This window comes from Pseudopodoces humilis, chromosome 1, assembly GCF_049639895.1.
Source record: "Pseudopodoces humilis isolate 2021_Gansu_Grassland_sample_001 chromosome 1, ASM4963989v1, whole genome shotgun sequence".
Lineage (NCBI taxonomy): Eukaryota > Metazoa > Chordata > Aves > Passeriformes > Paridae > Pseudopodoces > Pseudopodoces humilis.
Window position 1 is genome coordinate 124,865,660 of NC_142200.1, and position 20,377 is coordinate 124,886,036.

Genomic DNA, 20,377 nt, shown 5'->3' on the forward strand with positions numbered 1-20,377 from the left:
TTGGAAATAACACCCTTTAACACCCTTTCCACCCTTTTTTCACCCCCCACCGCCTTTATCTATCTATCTATCTATCTATCTATCTATCTATCTATCTATCTATCTATCTATCTATCTATCTATCTATCTATCTATCTATCTATCTAATCTATCTATCTAATCTATCTATTTATTTATTTTGTGTGTGTGTGTGTGTGTGTGTGTGTCTTTTCCCCTCTCTCTTCTCTTGTTCTCTTGTTTCGCCCTCTCCCGTCTCTCCTCCGTGTCTCACCCTGCCGGGGCACTGGAGCTCCGTGGTAGCGGGCGCGGTGCCCGCAGCTGGTAACCCAGCACCCGAGGGGGCAGCGGGCAGGTGCCCGCCCGGCCCGGGCGGAGGAGGAGAGACGGGAGAAGGAGGAGAGGGCGGCCGCAGCTGCATTGCGGATGGAGCCGCTGGCTCCCGGGGAGGGGCGGCCGCGTGATGCCGGGGGGCGGGAGGAGGCCCGCGGAGGGCAGCGTGGGCGCGGAGCCTCCGCCCCGCCGCAGGAGGGAGGGAGGGAAGGAGGGAGGGAGGTGCCGCCGCTCGCCCCGGCGCGGGCAGCGGAGCGGCGAGGGGCGGTGAGTGCGAGGGGCGGGCGGGCGCTCACGGCAGCCGGGGGTGCGGCGTCCTCCTGCGCCGGGGCAGCGTCTGCCCTCCCCGGGCTCGCCCTGCGCGAAGGGGGCGCGGAGCCGCCGCGGGGAGGTGCGGGGATGGGGCGGGGAGCTGCTTGCGGATGGCTGCGGAGCCGGGCTCTCACCTGCGCCCTCCGCTCGCCCTCTCCCCGCCGCTCGGCTCGGTCACAGCGGGACCGCGCTGCCCCTGCCCCGGCTGCGAGCGCCCGGAATTGCCGCCTTCTGGCAGCGGTGCGGCTGTTCCCGACGGGGAGTTGAGAAGGGCGGCTGGGAAAACTGTGTGCTCGGGGTTCTTGTAGGTGTCACGCAGAGTTTAGCACTTTCAGAGCGGCCGCTTGGCTGTGGATACACACTTGGTGGGGAGGCAAAGCGAAAAGGCATGACGTGAAGCCGTGGCTATAAAAAGTAAAAGAGCTATCAGAGAGGGTTTGCGAGTCTTTGGCCCGGGACTGAAGCTGTCAGGGCGCCTCCTGAAAGCAAATAATTTAATTGAATGCAATTTTAAGGAAAAAAATCTCGTTTGCCAGGTTGATTTGCGCGTGTTGCGGGAGCAGGGCTGTAGTTGCGCCCTTTAAACAGGCGCAGAAAGTTCCGCTCCGTGCCTGGGAGCGCTCAGTGCCGGTACTGACGTGCTCAGGCTGCCTTTGGTAACGGGAGCATCCGCGGAGCTGATGTTGCAAGAGCAGCGGAGAGGCATCTGAAAAGAGACCAGAGGGCACGGGGACAGTCATACCGCATACGGTTAGACGACTTCTAGAGCTCTCTTAAGCAACCAAAAGGAATGTAAAGAACAAGGTTTAATTAAAAAAGAAAATAACTCTTGTAGTAAAGGCTGTTGGTATATAGTTAAATTCAAGCCACTGATGTTTCACTTTAATAACAGCCTAAGTGAAATGTAAATCTTTGTTATGGAAACTTAAAAAAAGTGGTTCTAGATGTGGCTTTCTATGTTGTATGAACTATTTCATGTCTAACACTGAGATTGGGAGGCTTAATTCGGAGTGAAATTTCTGATGTGGCTGCATTTAACAATTTATAAATCAGCACTAAGCTCAGAGAAGCTGCACTGAAGAAAGTTGATTTAACAGCCTTGTACTTCATTAAAATGTCCACTTTCTAAAAAACAAAGGATCAGGTCATCCCTCAGTTTTAATGTGTATAAGATAACATATTATAACAATGTCGTGCTTATGTGTAGGTCACGGGACCTATCCTGTCCTTTCCTGACTTTAGTTCTCATTTCCAAAGACTATATTAAAAAACCCATTTTTTTCTAGGGGGTCTCTTTGAGAGCATCTGGAAGACAGTGAGGGACAAATGTTATGAAAGCCGCTTGAAAACATCATGCTGTGCTTTGGGAGCAGGTGATTTTCATAGGTACAAGTTGTCCATGACTTGTTCCTGTTTCACCTATGCTGCTGGCTTTATTTTGGAATTACTCGCTTTCTCTTAAGGCCATGGATATAATAATAGACAATAATTTAAGACTTGCTTAAAAAATCTAGATCTATGTGACTGGTTAATTCTGTGAGACCTGTTCTGGCTTGAGATTCAGAACAACTGTAGAGATGTTTCTTTTTTTAAAGTTATCAGATGTTTCATTGGTTTTATGGCACTACTCTGGAGTAATGCAAGCTTTCTGGTGAGATGGTATGGGCTCTAATTAATTTCTACTTTGCTTGGAACAGATTAAGTTTTAATATTGTCAGGGGCTTGCCTTTGTAAACGAAGGAATTCAAGCATCTTTTGCAACTGCCACATTATTTCTGATGTTTTATAGTTCTTTATCCTGGGCAGTACAAAATACCAGAAATTCCAGCTGTGGTTAGGCACTTGGATTCCACATTCATCCTCCCACATTGTGCATTTTATGACAAGGGGGAGTAGTGGGAGGCTGACAAAGTGATAATACTCTGACATAGTACTTCTATAGGCTATATATCACACCAGTGTACCACGTAATACAGCAATCATATGCAGTGTGTCTGCCACAGCTGGCCATAAGAGCTGGGGGGAGGGATCTAGGATTGCTGCAGTTAGGCCCTCCATCCAAATCCACAAGAGAACAACAAAGTTTTTATTTGGATCCTACTGAAACTTTAATGTGGACAGTAGAGAAAGGGATAACTTTAATGACTAGATTGTATTTGATACTAAAATTTTTATTGAATTGAAGAATTCAGTTGAAGTAGTAAAATCCCTTGCTTTCCATTCATTGTAATTCCTTAGGTCGACATGTATAGGGTTGAAATACCTTTTCCTTTGTCTTCCTGACAGCTTTAAATTTAAAAGGTGTAAGTCATTGGTTTGTCACGCTTAATAATTAATCAATATCCCAAATGTAATCAGGAAAATAATTTTAGTTTTTGTTTGAACAGCTGCAAAACTGCATTAAATTGATTTTTATCCATAGCAGTCTACCTTCTCCAGCTCTATTTCATTAGACTGACAAGTAAATGTGTAGATAATATAAAAGTTATCCTAAAATTTCTTACTTGAATAATTTGAAAAAAATTCTTGCTTCTTCATTTACTTTCTTCTGTGCCTGAGACTTTTACTTGACAGAGGTTGAAACCAGGATTAAATGTCGTGTGAAGGAGGTGCAGGAAAAGTTGAGCTAGAATGCTAATACTCACATAGCTCGCAGGTTTTAGTCTGCTGTGATGGATTATGCTGATGTAAAAGTTTTTCTTTCAGAAGCAAAACTATTCATGAGCTAAATATATTCAATATCTTCTTTGAGCTGTTAGTTTATTATAAGCATAGAATGCGTGTCAGAACTGTACCCTCAACTCAAATTACCATATATAAGGAAGGTACCCAAATAATATAAGAAGTGGTTCTCACATTTATTTTGATTCACAGACCATAGGCAATTTTACAGTAGAGTCAATTTGCCATTTAAATTTTGGTTTCAGCAGGCCAGTTTTTCTTAATTGTGTGTATTAGACCACTTGGAAATAATTTGCATGTTACAAGTAGAAAATTACTTTTGTAATATATGAGTATCCACTTTAACTTTCATATGGTTGACTGGTGGTGTGTGGATATAGAGTAGCTTTCTTGAAATTTATGGATGAAAACCAAGTCTCTCTTTGCACAGTTGTCCTTATCTCCTCTGTTGTACATTTTACAAAAACATTAATATCCAAGTTGCTGAAGTTGAGGTCTTTGAGTGGTGTTGTAATTAATTCATTAGTCCTCATATTCATATATGAATATATAACATATATAAGATTTGTTCTGTGATAGAAACCTGGGGGAGAAATAAAGGAAATATTCACCTGGATGGTCAATGTAAAGTAGCAGTGGGAAAAGTAAGTTCTAACCTTATGATGCCTGTGTAGAGAGGGTTCTGAAAGATCTGATAAAAATAATGGTACAAACTCACACCAATTTATGATGAGAGGAAGTGTTCTGATCACTCATCTTCAAGAAGAAATAACTGAAATTGGGTCAGATGCTGTAAAGGGCTAATGGGATGGTCTGGTCATAAGGAGATAAAAGAGGTCCTGATTTGTTTGACCAAGTGAAATGAAAGCTATTTAGGACACGGACTCCATCTGCAAACTCAGGAGGGCATCAACAGAAGTGAAGCAGAAGCTTTTGGTAAAGGACATTGCTGTCAGTAGAACAACTGAGTTCTACCATTGAAAAAATTTTCTTGGAGAAATTTGGAGAACATCCTCCTGTTGGAACACGTGGGTTGTGAAGTACCCAGTGGCAGCAGAGAGTTGGCTGGGAAGTACTGCAGAAGTTTTGAGGTGGAGACTGTTTTTCCAGAAGGGATGATATGTGCCCAGGAAGTGTTTGCATTTAGCTTCTGTCAAAGTCTCAAATGTCATGCCATGCAGCATGCCAGTCCAGCTCTCTTTCAGGCTGTTTATAATGAAGCTGTAGAAACTCTTCATTCTTTTTTGGTGCTTGCCAGTGTTCAGCCCCTCTTGGGTGTCTGTTCTTCTGCGTCAGCTTTAAGCTGCTTGTTGCTCCTTAGCAGGCCAAAGCTGCATTGTGTGCAGCCTGCCTTTCTGTTCTTGATTCTTTTGCCTTTGCTTCAGCAGCCCTCTGGTTGTCTGAAGTGGGACATAAATCTCTTCTGCTCTCTCACGCCTCAGCCTGTGCTTAGATCTGTCTCTTTCTCTGAATGGCCTTACATGACCCTATAAATTTCTTCTGAAAACACATAATATTCAAAAGTGTTTTCAAATGAGAGACATTTTGTAAAGGAACATAAAGTAGGCAATGTGAACATTTTTTGGCATCCTTCTGTCACCCTCACATACCAAGGGCAGTGAGGAAAATGAATGTACTAGTTTTTGGAGCTGAAATTCTGCTAAAAATGTGAGATTTTTGAAATAAAAGACAAGTTAGTCTGGTGAATCTTGTTGGCTTTTTTGTCTCTCATTTTCTGTTGTGCATAAGAGAGCATAATTTTGCTTTTGTGTGGCATGCCAGCATCTCTGGTGGAACTACTGACATTTCTGATAATAGCACGGGCTTCTACTTAGCTCTCTTGTTCCTCAGAGATGTCTTTTGGATGAATCCATTAGCAAGCATAGCAGAGTATGTGCTGTACCCTTCCTGCTTCAAGTCAGGATGTCAAAGTTTGGGAGATTGCTACTCTGTCCCTCGGAGGGTGCTTAGGTAGCCCGTGTACTTTAGGACTACTTGTCTGGGTAAAAAAGAGTTTACTTCTAATGTAATTTTATTTAGTAGAAAGATACTTTACATGAGTAATCTTAAGTAGATTCTAACTGGAGAAAGGAAAGTCTTTCTCTCTTCCCTGGCCCAAGAACAGTGATGGTGGTAGCAGTATGGAAGTGGAAATCCAAAGTCATTAATCAGCTGAGTTTGAAATAGGGGCATGTTCACCCTGGCTGGAGTGAAAATAGCTGTGAGAGCCATATTTATACCACGGTTGAGAAACTTGGATGATTTTTTTCATTATGTTTATGAAATTATTTGCCTCCTCTCTGGCTTTTTGCATCCTTAGTCTTGATTACTGTCCACTCTTTTGGTTTTATTTTTATTTAAGTAACTTCTCCCTTTTGCTTACTATTCACTTTATTCTGCCTACTCTTATGTCTTTTAGTGTCTGCAACTCTGGAGGCAGTGGAAAGCTTAAATATGAATTTTTAAGCAAATGCATCTCCTGGGTGAAAATTCTAAGTTTATAAGCTCTAATAAAGTATACATTGGTAACTTAAAAGTACTTGGTTTTTAATAATACTTCTGGACAGAAATTTCATGGAGTCTTTAGTATTACTTTAGCTTAAAATTTCAGCTAGGTTGTAAAATTATTTAATTTAAGGTAAATTGCTTGAAGGAGAAAATAAACACATGGTTTCTGCCTCAATTAATTTACTACATTGGGTCTTTACTACGCTAAGATTAAATTGTCTTATCTATCAGAAATGCAGATAGTTCTATTGAAATTAGTAATGTCCTTGGGAGGCAAAATTACATTTTATAAGAAGAACAAAAGGGACATTAAATTAATTTACTAATTTTAATTTTAAAAATATTTATTATAGTCTATATTTATTAATTTTTATCCTTTGTTTGTGTTTTTCTAAGATTGATGCTTTTGTTTGTTTGTTTGAGGAAAGAAAATTAAAGCGAGGAGAAGCCTACCCCAGATCAGTCAATAACAATTTTGTTCTTATGTTATCTGCTGCCTTAGTGCAGGCATAGTTTTTATAGTCCTACTTTGAAATTAGCCAGTATGGTAAAATAGCTAGTTAGAAATCTATATTTTTAAAAAATGAGCATTTATAGAAATATGCTTCTGGGTGTTGTGAATTTTCTTTTTAAAATGCACTGGTCAAAGTACTTTGATTGAAAAGGCTTCTCCTGCTTTGCTTTCAGGGGGACCTAAAGTATTTTATATTTCCCCCATTAAGAGTCATTAAGAGTTCAGTTTTGTCACTGAAGGGAGATGTATTCTCCCATTGACTTTAACATGTGTAAGACTGGATTCCAATAGTCCAGTAATATGTTTAATATGGTGGTGTTCCTCTAAATAGATAAATACAAAAAAGATTAATCTTAAAATAATTGAGGGCAGATCAAGCCATTTTGAGAAATTCACTGCAGTGACAATGTGATTATGTGGATTATCAGTTTCATGTAAATCTTGCTGAGGATGATGGATAGAAATCCCAGATAGAAACAGTTGTAACAATATACCTTTTGTGGTCTCCGAAATTAATTTAATAAATGTTTTGGAGATTGACTAATACACAGATAGTGACCTTTTTGTTTAGGTCAGTCCAAAGTCAAATATATCTTGGAGATTAGTATTGATCAGAATAAAGCCAAAATCAATCTTGGATTTTGAGGGTCATTACACTTGGAAATAGGATGCAATACTTCAAATGTTGGGTTGTGGAAGGCTTTTACAGTAATTATGGAAAAATAATCTTTTACATTGGTGCAGTGTCTAAAAAAACAGATAAACTGCTAAAGGATTAGTTATTTAAATAAGTAATAAATTCAGCTCCTTTCAGCTTTCCTTAGTTTGAGAGATTAAAGTCTTAAAGTTGCTATTAAAGTTGCCTTTTGCTTCAGTGCTAGAGGGATTTTGCCCTCCCTGTTTGGAAGTCATAAGCTGGTGTTCAGGAGAAGGTTAACCTATGTTTGTTTAGAGAGGTTTTTTCTTTGGTTTTCTGTGGGTTTGTTTGGGGGTTTTTTTTGGTTTTTTTTTTTGTGATAAATTCTTTTCTGTCTTGACTCTTTCTTAGATGTTTTGGTGAAATTAATTTGTATGGTTGGAGAAGTACAAGTGGAAGAGGTAAATTATAATACAGTGTACCTTTGGAATATTGCATAGCAAGCATAATCAATTTTAATGAAGGGGAACTAGTGCTGCTTGCTAAATCAGAAATCTTTGAGCAGAACTTTTTATTATTTTTTGTCTTCAACATATTTTTTTTTTTGTTTATTTTGTCTGGTATAAAGTCTCTGGCCTCTGTATATCATTTAAAAATAAACTGGTGGAACCTTTTAGGGATCTTATCTGAGAGTTTTCAACAGAAGTAAGTCTGTGAAGATCTGAATTGACTGAAATATCTGTCCTGTATTAAGTGAAATAGTGCAAACAGTATCTTGTCCAAGATTCCTCTGTAAAATGTATAGTTTTCCCCCTTATTTTCATAACCTGCTAAAAAATGAAGGTTGTTTTGTTTATTTTGTGCACAGAAGTCATCTTCTGATATGACTTTTTCTGCAGAGAGCACTGGGTGACATTCTCCACAATTACTTGATACAACTGCATTGATATCTCTGATTATACTTTGGGCTGTCACCTAGCCTTATATATTGAATTCTCAAAAACTGTATGTAAGCTGATAGATTATACATTTATATTTATTTTTAAATCGATACATATTTCTAATATTAATGATGTGTTTGAATGCAAATAGTAGCATCTATGTACGTGTACATGTGTGTGATTCAGGGACCGTGTACCATTGTCCTTGAAAATGAACCCCCTATATAAATGCAAGCCATTGATATTGGAAGTGATCTTCAAAGCTGCTCAATATAAAGATATTTAACTATTAATAATGAGCTACATTCCAGATACCATTAGTTCATATTCTGAGAGATCGAAGTGCCAAGATTATAGATAACAGTTCTCAGGCTATAAAAGTCCTTTTACCTGAGCAGCTCTTCTTATCAGTGGACTTCTCTTGAGTTTCTCATAATAGTTATCCTCAGAGAAGATCTGTGGTGGGTATATTAAGAAATTCACCTTATTTGTACCTGAAATAACACTTTGAAATGTATTAGCAGAAATTTCTAGAGAGGACTAATATATGCTACCTTTTGCTGCAATGACAGTTGCTTCAGCTTTCAGGCAGGCTCAGCCAAAAAAAGGCAACAAATCACAAAAAACCCTCATAAGTGTTTTTCAGAATAATATTGTTTAATAATCAGAAAGAAGCTATTTTTAAAAATATCTCAGAAAATGGGATTTTTAGCATAAAAATATCTATCTTCTTTCTGAAATATTTTGGATGAAATGTGCAAGAAGATTATTTTCCAGTGGACAACCCCACTTGGGATAATGTATGGGTCAGTTTTACTATGCAGAAAATGTTTGCCCACAAGTGCTCCCCATTCCTCTGTTTCAAGTATTAATAAAAGAATATACTAGAATTCAGGTAAAGAATTATCATTGTTTAGATTCTCAAAAGAAGGAATTAATATAGTAATTATAAAAGTAAATTTGTATATTCTGATTTTCAACGTTTCTGCTTTTCTTCAAGGAAACTAATAGATAGTGATCAGAAAAAATAATGATTTTCTCATGTACTCAGTTTTTATATTAATACTTTTTTACTCTAGGAATTATTAAATAAAACACAAAAAGATCTAATCTACCTTGAGCTGACTAGTGAGCTCCAAATGCCTGTGATTTCTTTACATCAATTTTCTCAGGGTATGGAATTCAAATGCTAATATATTTAATATGTGAGACCTTTAATGAAGAATATATATATATTTTTATATATATATATAAAGTGATGCAGGCACCTGATTAATTTATTTAGTTAGTTTTGAAGAGCCCACTCAAAGTGGGTCAGGCTTGCACTATTTGAGCTGACTTTGAGAAAGTTGGAGGCAGTAGGTAACTTGACCTATATTTTTGAACTGGGACTTTAAAACTGGGCTGAAGGAAAAATTTTGTAAACTTCTTTCTGTGCATGGAAATATTGAGGTTTGGACACTGACTTAATTTCATTCCAAGAATTCATATATTAAATCTACGCCTAAGTTAGAGGCTGCTTTATTTCTTTATCTGAGAGTTCTAAGTGAAGTTCATTATAATTTTATCGGTGTAAGAGCAGAGGAGGCTCAAGTTGCTTTAGTTGGGCTTGTGTCCATAAAAAAGGTCTTCTGTGTCTGAAAAGTGGTTCCTTCTGATTTTTAATGGTTTGTTGTTTTTTCCCGTTGTGGAATTGAGTATTTTAGAAGTAAAACATAATTTTTCTTTTTAAAAGATTAAGAATGTTACATTGATACTGTGTTGCAAAGTGCTACTGCTTTCATTGGTGTCACAAGTCTCCAATAGTGTTTTGCTTGAGCTCTGCCTCCAGCTATGTTGATATGCTGCAGTTTCTCAGAAAACAGATGACAGTCCAGATACTTTGCCTATTGTGCTATTACCTGTTCAGCACAGAAGACGTAAGTGGTCTGACTTTTGAGTCTGAAAGATTTATGGAAATTTCAGTCTATTCTTCATTAAAAAAAAAAAAAGATGGTAATAGCATTAGTAAAAGCATGACACTGGGGATACCTGCTAGTGATGTGACTTGTATTGCTTTTTTAACTACTGAGGTAACACTTTTCCCAAGTAGAAAGGTGGCCACCAGAATACAAAAAAGTTTGAGACAGTAGAGTTATTTGTCCTTAGTCACTGCAGGTTTTCTTTTGCTGATCTAGATTGTCATCTCTTAATTTTTCCAGGCTTTTCAAAATCCTCTACTAAATCCAAACAGTTCTTATTTGCCAAGATTTTTGCATAAACGAATGGCCTATAATCTATTTTTCTTATATAGGAGACACCTGTAATATTCAAAAAGGAGATTTATACTTGGATTTTTGGCACTGACTACCAGTAGTATTCTGTTGTAATTCAGTGTTTTACATGCTGACTTAATGAGGCTTTGCAAGTTTCCCATGAACATGTACAAGGACCACTTGAAAACTGAGGAAGGTGGGTGTAGAAATCATCCAGCATGCAGAAAGTGATGGCATGATCTGATCAGCTGGTACCAAAGACATTGTAAAACTTTACTCTAGATGGGGGGTCCTCTTGGACCACTTTTATATTCTCTTCACATTATTTGCAATGGAATAGGAATGGAATAGGAATGGAATAGGAATGGAATATGATAGAATAGAAACCATGCTTCTTTCTAGGCAATCACTCTTCCAACTAACTGATTGTAACAAATGTAGTTTTGTGGTTCTGCCTTAGAAAAATGTAATTCAAGTTTTTAGGGACACTTGGGACTATGACTTTTTTCTTCAGTGTTCTGAAAGAAGCTTGTCAAGACATGGAGAGAGCATCTTAGCACTGTCATGATGGCAGCAGATTTGGTGAAATTTTCACTAGCTGCTTAGTGAACTTGCAGATTCATTTGAAGCAAACTTATTTGGGGAAAAGAGCAAGTATTTACACAGTTTTGCTACAATCAGCTTTCTATTATCAATTCTTTATATCAGAGTAGAAGTTTTACTCATCAATGGTATTACATGCCTCCCATCTGAATGCTGCAGGGTCTTGTGTTTGTTTGAGGCATAGCTCATCATAAAAGTGCTACTGATGAAACAAAAGCCCTTTCCTATTTATTTTTATCCTAATTGCCAAATAAGAATTACAGACAATGAAGACTAACAATACTTACTGTAATAAAGTAAAAGTAAAATCAAACTATTTAACTAAAGTACTTAGAATCTTTTTGTTGCTTAACTTCTGTGATTTTTTTTTGATTTTTTTTTTTTAAAGTTTTTTTCTGTGTAATACTGTGGTTAGCCCTACAAGCAGTTTCCTAATGTGATGTCCTTATATGAACTGAACCATGGCAAGCAGCATGGCATGGCAAGTGCAATTGCAATTCAGTGCATGTGGTGTGGGAAGAGTGACTTTGGGTAAAATCAATTTGTGAGGCATTTTAAAAATTAACTTCTGTCATTTTTGTTTGCTTCTTCCTCATGAACAAAGGAGACTCTCTTTTGGAAATATAAATGGAAATGTATACTAATGAGTAGAAAATTCCTTCACATACTCCAAAAGAGGGTTACAGTACCAAGAATTGAGATTCTGGTTTTAGGCTTGATCAGCTGAAGGATGCTGTTTGAAAAAAATTCTGCCTCAGGTCACAACTAAAACATTTATTTAACTAGACTCATTATAGAGCTTTATAGACTTCCAAGATAAATTAATAATTCAAAAGGACATCTGTTAGTAAATAATTTAAATAACCATTTTTAAGCGAACAGTGATTAGTTGCCTGTGTAATATTTCTGAAGAACATTTCTCCAGTAGAAAAGAATGTGTGGCAAGACTACAAGGAGAGAGTAAATTGACAGTTTTCAATATACGAAACACATTCATAGTATTTAGTGATTTATGCTTTACTACCTTCTGTAATCCTTATTTTTAGCATTTGACCATCACAGTATGTTGTGACAATGAATTGCACAGAACTGTAAAACTTCTGTAAAAAAACTTACTTGCATTTGAGACTTGTCAGTAATTCTATTAAATGGCCTTTAGTTTGTCAGCTTAAATTTGTCTTTCATACCTTTGATTATATGGATCTCTGCTCTAGCCATTCTGTGTGCATTTCTCATTCATGATGAAAGATACTTTTTTTTAGTATAAAAGTCACAGTATCATCTTTGAGCATCCATGTTGTTATGCCCTAATGTCTTTTCTAGTTCTCTGCAATGATGTAAAACAAACAACAACCAGAATTCGAGCTACTTTCATATGGTCACATTTTGAGGATTCTTGGTTTGCTATTGAAATCTTTTTCAATTAAATCTCGTCCCACTCTGTCTCATTGCCAAAACTAACAGATTTTTCTCTGCTGCTGTACATCAAGGAGGATTGTCATATAGCTGTTCTTGAAAACCCTAAAATGCCATTCTTATAAACTGGTATAGAGGCCATCTCTGTTTATATGTGCTTGAGGTTGTGTGTGTATTTTTGTAATGCATTACTTTATGTTTATAGGCAGTGGATTTCACCTGTAATTCAACTTTCCACATTTGTGTGAGAGCCTTCTGCAACTTTGATCATTCTGAATTATTAGCAGGTATGTTTTTCCTGCATTATCAATTTTTGAACGGTTAACTTTTCTTTGCTTACATGTGGAAGTGTAAATAGAGATATTTACATATATACAGATAGATTAAATGTATTATATTTTAGAGTACATTTATACTTATGTGATTCGTAGTAATGAATGAATACATTTACTTTATAGATGCAATATATCCTCTATTCCTGTATAATTTCTATATTTTATTGTATTCTTTGTGCTACTGTTAAGCACACATGCAATAGATATTCATAACTGGTATATTTATGTTGAATAAAATATCATTTTACAGAGAAGTGTGTGTATGTGTGCATGCATGAATTCATATAATCCCATATTTGATTTTACCATCAATATAAAAGGACAGTCATGTTTAATATTAGCCTTACTGGTAATTTTCTTATGTACTGCTTAATCCTTACACTGCTAGTTTTGAAAAATTGTCAGAGACTTCCTAATTTTTTAGCCATTTTTTCTGCTATTAAAATTATCAGATCTGCATGAGAGCTCATTGTGGAGCCCCCAAATCTAAGACTTATACAGAGATGCTTAAAAATAGCAGGTGGCATCAAAATGAGTTTTTAGTAATCCCACATCTGTTATGCAGATTCACCTGGAGACAGTAATTTTTGGGGGGGGGGGTGGCCGGGAAGGGACTGGAAGATAAAACTAAATTATTTTTATGACATTTAAACTTTTTTGAGCTTTGGCTTTGTGATTTTAACTTTTGCTGCAGTGGGATGGAGCAATTGTGATTTACAAAGCATAGTTTGTAATTTTGCAAGTTTTTGGAAATAGCTGTCTGGTAGAGAAGTTCCACAGATATCCTGAAAAATATCGCTGAAGCCCAGCCTGCACAGATCAGTGGCATTTTATTCCACCTGTCTCTTGTTGCTCTCTTTTTACAATTGCTGTTGTATCTTGGGAAGATTTAATCTCAGAAATACCAGAAGTGTTCACACCTTCTTGAAGTATTACCTTGTGGTACAGGAACTGCATAAGGACGAGCAATATCTGCATGTGTGCATTCATCACAGGTGCCAGCACTGCCATGGAAGCAGTGTTCATAAGCAGGGGGTTTGCTGAAGGCATGGGGACGTGCTGTGGGGTTTGTGAATCCTCACCTGGGGGAAGGTTCCTCTGTCTGGAACCTCCTGTGCTTACATAGCAGAGCAACACGGACTCACTGGCATCTGCGTGCTGTCCGTGGGCCTGTGGTGGAGGGGAAGGTGGCACCCAGGTCAGAGCTGTTCACTTGCTATGAAGGGTCATGATTTTTGAAGTATTTTGTTTGCAAGCTGGCCTGTTGTCTGTATGCAATAGTAATGTCGCTTTATGTCACACCTGGAGCCTGGCAGATACTGAGAGGGCTCTACTGGTGTTCCATGTGGTTACTCCTTGGGTGTGTTTGGATGTGCTTCCACACTAGGAACCTATGAGCTCATTTAATATATGGCTCTTAGCCTGTGGTGGTAAGGACGTCCTTATTTGTTACTTTATTGCAGCTGAGTGGAACAAAGAACCTCTGTTTGTTGAGTAAACTCAGTAAAGAGTTCAGCTCTGAACAACAGTATTAAGGAATATCAGGCTCTCCCAACAACCCAGAAAGAATTATACCAATTTTTCTTTTTTTTTTTTCCCAGCTGAGAGGCTGTGTTAACAAAATAAATAAAACTGAAGGAAAACAATGACCTCCTTAAATCAGCTTGGAGAGTTTTTAAAAATGTGTTTGAAATCTGGATGTCACTTTTTAAATCTAATTAGACCTGGACAGAACTGTGTGAGATTGAGCCAATGTCACCCAGTCAGCCTTGCACTGCAGTGCTTCCAGCAGAAAGTTGTTGCAATGAGAAGCAGAGTTTGGATGAGTTTCTCTTGCTGTTTTGTTTTTAATTTTATTTATTTTGGCTTTTGTGGATTTTGTTTTGTTTGTTTTTTTCTTCAGAGAAGTGCTTCTTAGATACTGTTTATATGTTGTGACATCCTGTGTGATCTTGATCATAATTAATGTTGAATTAGGATGTATCTGCATTTAATTTAAAAAAAAAAATTATCTGGAAAGCATTGCTTAGGTTTGTAACAGTACTTTGTTTTCATGCTAAGATATGTTGCTTCTTATTAGGAGCAGAACCAAATGTTTGCATGAGTCTTGGAATGATCCCATTTAAGGGATGTGAATGCTTTTATCTGAGTTCCAGTTTAAACAGTGATGGCAAGGCTTACTCTGAAGATTTTTGATAACAGTAGGAATTCATGTAGGAATTATCTTTTCTTGATTTAATTTTGCCTGTCAGCTATGAAGAGTTGTGCCTCGTGGTTTGCTGTTTATTAATTAGCTTTTGTCTGGTAAGCACAGGATGGAAAGTTACTCTTGTAGGCAAAGCCAAAACCTCAGAGGGCTGAGGTAGTGACATTTCCTACCCCTGGCCTCAGAAGGAGCCAGGATAAGCAAGAAATGTTTCCTGTCTTTTTCTGTGATGCTATTTTCTCTATAACTCCTCATCTGAAGGCAAAGTTGCTGGGGAAAGTAGACAAATTCATATGAACTTCAGTTTCTGTTGTCCCAGAATCTGATTTATGTGAGAATACTTCTTGTTTGTTGGTGTTAGAAATAATCAAAATAATTAAGACGGAGGAAGACTCTGTGTTTATCTGTGAGAGACAATTAAAAACTAAATCCATGATTAAAATTTAGTATTTGTTAAATTACATTGAGTTGGATTGGTAAGAAGAGGAAGGATCTAGCATTTTTATTCCTTTTTTTCCTTTTAAGTTGGAAATAGTTTTCCTGTATTGATGGGCATTTTTCTACAAGAGGCGGTTGTTTCCCTGCATTACATACCGTATCTGCTGAAACAGACTTGCTTATCTGTGTGCTTCTGCTTCTTTTGGCCTTACAAAAATGAATACATTACTTGAAGGTATAGGGTGACACATCCTTGTGGTCCTTTCTACAGAAGATTAACATCCATCTTCACTTAAAGTCAACCAGAAGTTCTACAGAAAGTGCTGTGCACTTGTTAAGCTCTGAATGAGACTTGGACTACTTTCCAATAGTAAATTGTTCTTGTTACAGGTTTTTCTCTGGCTTTAATACAAAATAGGATTAAAACCTGCTGAATTTTAATCCTGTTATATAACATTTTGTTACCTCATGTGGTTAGCTGACTCCAGGTTAAGTATTCTGTGACAAGTTTGCCAAATTTGTTTGTGCCTGTCATCTCTCTGGCGCCAGCGTTGCACCACTGGTCCCTCTTCACCCCTTACTGTGAAAAATATTTCACTTTCTTGGTCGTTCTAAATCATAATGTCTCGTTTTTAGCATTTGTGTTGTCCTGCTTCTGTGGCACTACAAGAAGTTTCTGGGGCAGCAGGCTGCTCATGAGCCCTGTGTTGGAAATCCCTGATGTGCTCCAGTGCCTGCCGCTGCAGGACGGAGCTGAGGCAGGGAGCCTTGCTTCAGCTTCAAGGGGCCGAGCAGCGGCCAGAGCTGCACTGCTGCTGCAGCTCGGTCACCTGAGCACTGCACAAACACCTCCGGCAGCAGCTGTTGTTCACAGGCACTTGAGGAAACTCATGAGAGCGGTCTGTGTGTTGTGTACCCGAAGGTGCCAAGCAGTGGCCCGGGGTCTCGCCGTGCTGTGCTCCCTGCAGCAGCCTGAGGTGAGGGGCCAGGACCCTTCAGGGCTGCCTGTGCCTCTCTCGCTGGCAGAGCTCCCACTGCCATTTAATTAATTAATTAATTAATTAATTAATCCCGTCTTGCCCCCCGAGGCCGTGGCTGGCTCCCTCATCTCCTTGATGCCTGCAATGCCCAGCACGTCCCTCTGCAGTGCCACACTGCCTGTGACTTGTCATGCTGGCCTGCTGACATGGACCGTGTCCCTCTGGGGGTCCTATCAGCAATGCTGTCCTCAGGATTGTTTTTCAAGACATGTTTATCAGTTTAATTTGCTTAAAATTTGCCATAAGGAGAAATAGGCTATGAGGTCTTTCTTCCTGGGAGGAATTTGCACCAGGCAAAACCTGTCATGGAGCATTAGCTGCACACAATGACACTGTGCTGCTAAGAAAAAGAGCAAGTGGAACTAAAATAATTTATGTGGCTGTTAAAATTTTACTCCATTTTTCTGTATATTACATGTGCTTTTAGGAAGACCAGGTACTTTAGGAGCTAGGCTGATCTGGTTGGTGCTTTAAATCCCGAAGTCTCAGGTCACTGACACCTTTGACCCTGCTGTAGATAGTTTTGTTGTTGCATAAAATAATGAATTTCAGTGGGGAGTAAGAAGAAGAGGAGCTCTCAGCATATGGCTTTCCCACAGAGTAGGAAGCCACAGAGTAGATGGATTTAATACACCAGGGTGAACTTACAGATGCTGATAGAGTTCTTCTGAGCCCTTGAAGTCATCTTTAATTATATTATCAGTTTTAATACTTGGTGGTGGTTATGCAAATTTAGAGACTGAAATAATGTGTGTTATAGGATCTAGAGCCACTGTATCTAATGCTTTTGACTGGATCTGTCATGAGATAAAGTTTGCCTACTTCAGCTTCCTAAAAGCCCTATTTGCTAAGTGCTGACAAGAGCTAAGCAGTCTTTAGTTTTCCCCTGAAGTCTCTTAAATTACTTGTTCTTGAATCAGTTCTGAGGAAAGACCACTACTTCATAACAGAGAATATGTATTAGTTCTAAAGGGTAAATATGTGATTTTGAAACTGTCTCTTTTTGAAGAATTTTTATCTAATATTTCATACTCAATGAAAATTTAATAACTAAAATTTATTTTGTTTGAATGGGTATCACACCAAAAGAGTAACCTAAATGACCAGATATTGGTGTTTCACAGGAGGATCAGGAGACAGTGGTCCTGTAAATCTTGGGATCTTCTATTGTTTTCTTCTTTTCAAATCCATGATAAAACTGATGGTATGCACCTTAGGCAGAGTGTGTCAAGCTGCCACCTGATCAAGCCCCATCACTGTTTACAGTAAAGCAACTTCACAATTTGAAAATATTACGAATTTTTTAATAGCTGAATAATAAATAATAGTAATAAATAGATTACTTTGTGCTCACTTCTGGATTCTGTAAGGATTCACCACCAAAAAACCCTGTACAGCAGTACTGTTTAGCAGTTTCATGTCTGAAGTTCTGTTTTATGTTTGTTAAATCTTTTTCATTAAAAAAATATCATTAAAATAACCAGAGAATCTTAAAAATATTTCAATTATTGGCTGTTGAGATATTGGCTTTTTTATATAATTGTCTGTATTGTTCACCTTTCTGTGACATTTCAGAGTCAGTGTCACAATAAGTACAGATCTGTGATCCCTTTTTGGTTGGCTGGTTTTGTTTTAAAAGCACCATTGCCCTTGTCATTTTACATTGTTTTACTTTATAACTGTTTGGACCTTTCCTTTGTTAAGGCAACACTGGGGTGCTCTATTGGCATTTTTAATGCTTTGGAATGCATGTTTTCTGTTTCTGAAGATGTAAAAATATTGTACAAATGGTCACTATTTAATAACTTACTTTTTAATAACTAGAACCTAATAATTACTGTAAAACACTGATACATCATTCTACTTCCTTTATAGGTGGGTGAGGTACCTTTTAAACACTTCTGCCTTTTGTGTCCTAAAGAAAACTTGATCAGAAGATAAAAGCTTTTAACTCTGAACTCATTGCTTGATAACTTAGGTGTGCTTTTTATTCAGCTGCGAGAGCATCAGCAGAGCATGTGAATTTGTGAAAGGTGGTGCTTTCATGACCAGACTAGCCAGGAGGGTTTCAACCATAGCCTTAAGGATTCTAGTTTGGTTGGGGATTTTTTTTTTTTTTTTTTTTTTTTGTGTCTAATAAAGCTTGATCTGAATATATCTGTGTTTAAGTGTAAATTGAGCCACAATTTATCTTTTTCTCAAGCTGGTGAATTGGGTTGTGTTCAAAACTGGAGTATAGTTAGAGCAATGCTGAAGTGTTTCAGGATCTGCTGTGTGAATTCTCTTTGAGGTGATTAGAATAGACAGCTCCTGGCCCTGAAATCAACACAACTACAGAAAGAATTTTGGTTACAAAGAAATATAACAGCAATAGAAATGTTTCCTTTAGAAAACAGATTTTCTCCTCTTAGTAAAGAGGAGAATTTCTTTAAAATACATCATTTATTTTAAAAGGGGTAATGTCATCTGGTAAAGACCATGTGGATATTTTATTATATTATTTAAATGTTTGGGAATATTTGGGTTTATTGGAAATATTTTGGATTATTTTACCACATTCTTTTTATGTCTCTTTTTAATGTCTATAAATAAGCATTATAATATTTTAACTTATTATTTAAGTATGTTCCATGATTTCAAATATTCTATCATGAACTTCTAAGGAAATTGTTTTATTGCAAGTGTTTCAATACTTGTCACTACTATTCTTAATCTCTCTCTGTCAATCTCAGACATGGTGGGTGGTATCTTTTTCCTCAGGGAACTGAGCTTGGGTACTACAACTGAATATTGATACAATTAGTGCAGGCCCAGTCTAATTTTGTTTTTTAATGCTTTTCTTTCCTGAGCTGAATCATGGCAAAGACAAACCATTGTGAAATAAGTCAAATAACTTGATGAAAAACAACACGTCATCTGGTCAGAGTAGGGTGCTGGTAATAACATATCATCATCCTGAGTGTTTACTCATCAAGAGTAAATCTTACGAAATCTCTTACTTGGGGCAAATAATATTGATGTCTTTTAAAAATGTAATATAAGAAATTATTAAATATTTAAATACTTAGACATCACCATCATTTTGGGATATTTTGTCAGTACCTGTGGGATTATGGGTTAGTGTGAAAACATTTATTCCTGTAAATGAAGCAAATTTGAGTTGATCATATTGGTCTGTAATGGGTTTTAATTTATGAGGAAGCTACAGTGAGCTGTTCATGCAGCAGTACCCATTAAAATGTTCCACCCCAAACTTGTCAAGCCTGAGATGTGGCACTGTGTGTCTTATGGTAAGCTCTTTCAGAGCAGAGAGAGGGGACCTTGGGAGGGATCATCAGGAGGAGATGTAGGAGTCAGTGAGGGCTGTGTGGTTCTGGCTGCCTGCGTGGTGATGCTGACAGGAACCATGCAGTTTCTCCAGAAATGACATCTCTCACACAAGTTGCTTTCAGGTTGTTTACTGTTGAGATGCCTTTGGAGCCCTGGTGGAACTGCTTGGCAGGGCTTTGGGCTTTGTACTGTGAAAACAGCAGCCCTTTCTCTCCAAGCTGTAAGTGACAAGTTGGTATTGAGGCAGAGCCTTCAAAAGTGTGTTTTGTTCGTCAACTGTCAGAATGTGTGAGGCTTTCTCCCTTAACAAATGGTAACAAAACAGATAAAAGCCCTTACATGGTGTTTGATAACATCTTTGAAGATCTCATGGAGGCCTGTTAACAGTTGGTTGTACGTGGGATTGTTGTCCATATAGTCCTCCAAGAAAGAAGTTAAAAAAATAAATCCTATCAGTTTATCAGGAAGGAACATGAAAATGAAGGTTGCTAGGAACCTGTGAGCAGTCTGTTACAACAAATGAGCGCCAGGAGATGTGGGCTTGCTTCAGGGTCTTTGCTACCACAAAGCATTTTAAGACAAGTATTATAATATGATCATAAGGGAGTAAGTTGAAAATTGTATCAGAAATCACAGAGCAGTTGTGGATATTATTTGTGTTTGACTGACAATGTACAAGTGAGAGAATGTAATGATACATCCTTGTCATTCAAGGGCTTTATCTTTAGTCTCACTTTCACAGCTGTTTTCATCTCCACCACTGTAAATCATTCATACACCATAAACAATTTAAGCTGTGCATGTTTGTTCCTGAAGTATAAATTGGAGTA

General features: G+C 37.9%; 1 protein-coding gene across 1 annotated transcript in view; it reads left to right on the forward strand.

The window, feature by feature from the left end:
* The first annotated feature begins 575 nt into the window (after nt 1-575).
* Nucleotides 576-20,377, forward strand: part of THSD7A (thrombospondin type 1 domain containing 7A) — a 267,635-nt gene continuing 247,833 nt past the window's right edge. Inside the window, exons 1-2 of the mRNA XM_088053378.1 lie at nt 576-597; nt 12,404-12,485. The gene's annotated coding sequence lies outside the window, so the exon portion shown is untranslated. The remainder of the gene's footprint in view (nt 598-12,403; nt 12,486-20,377) is intronic.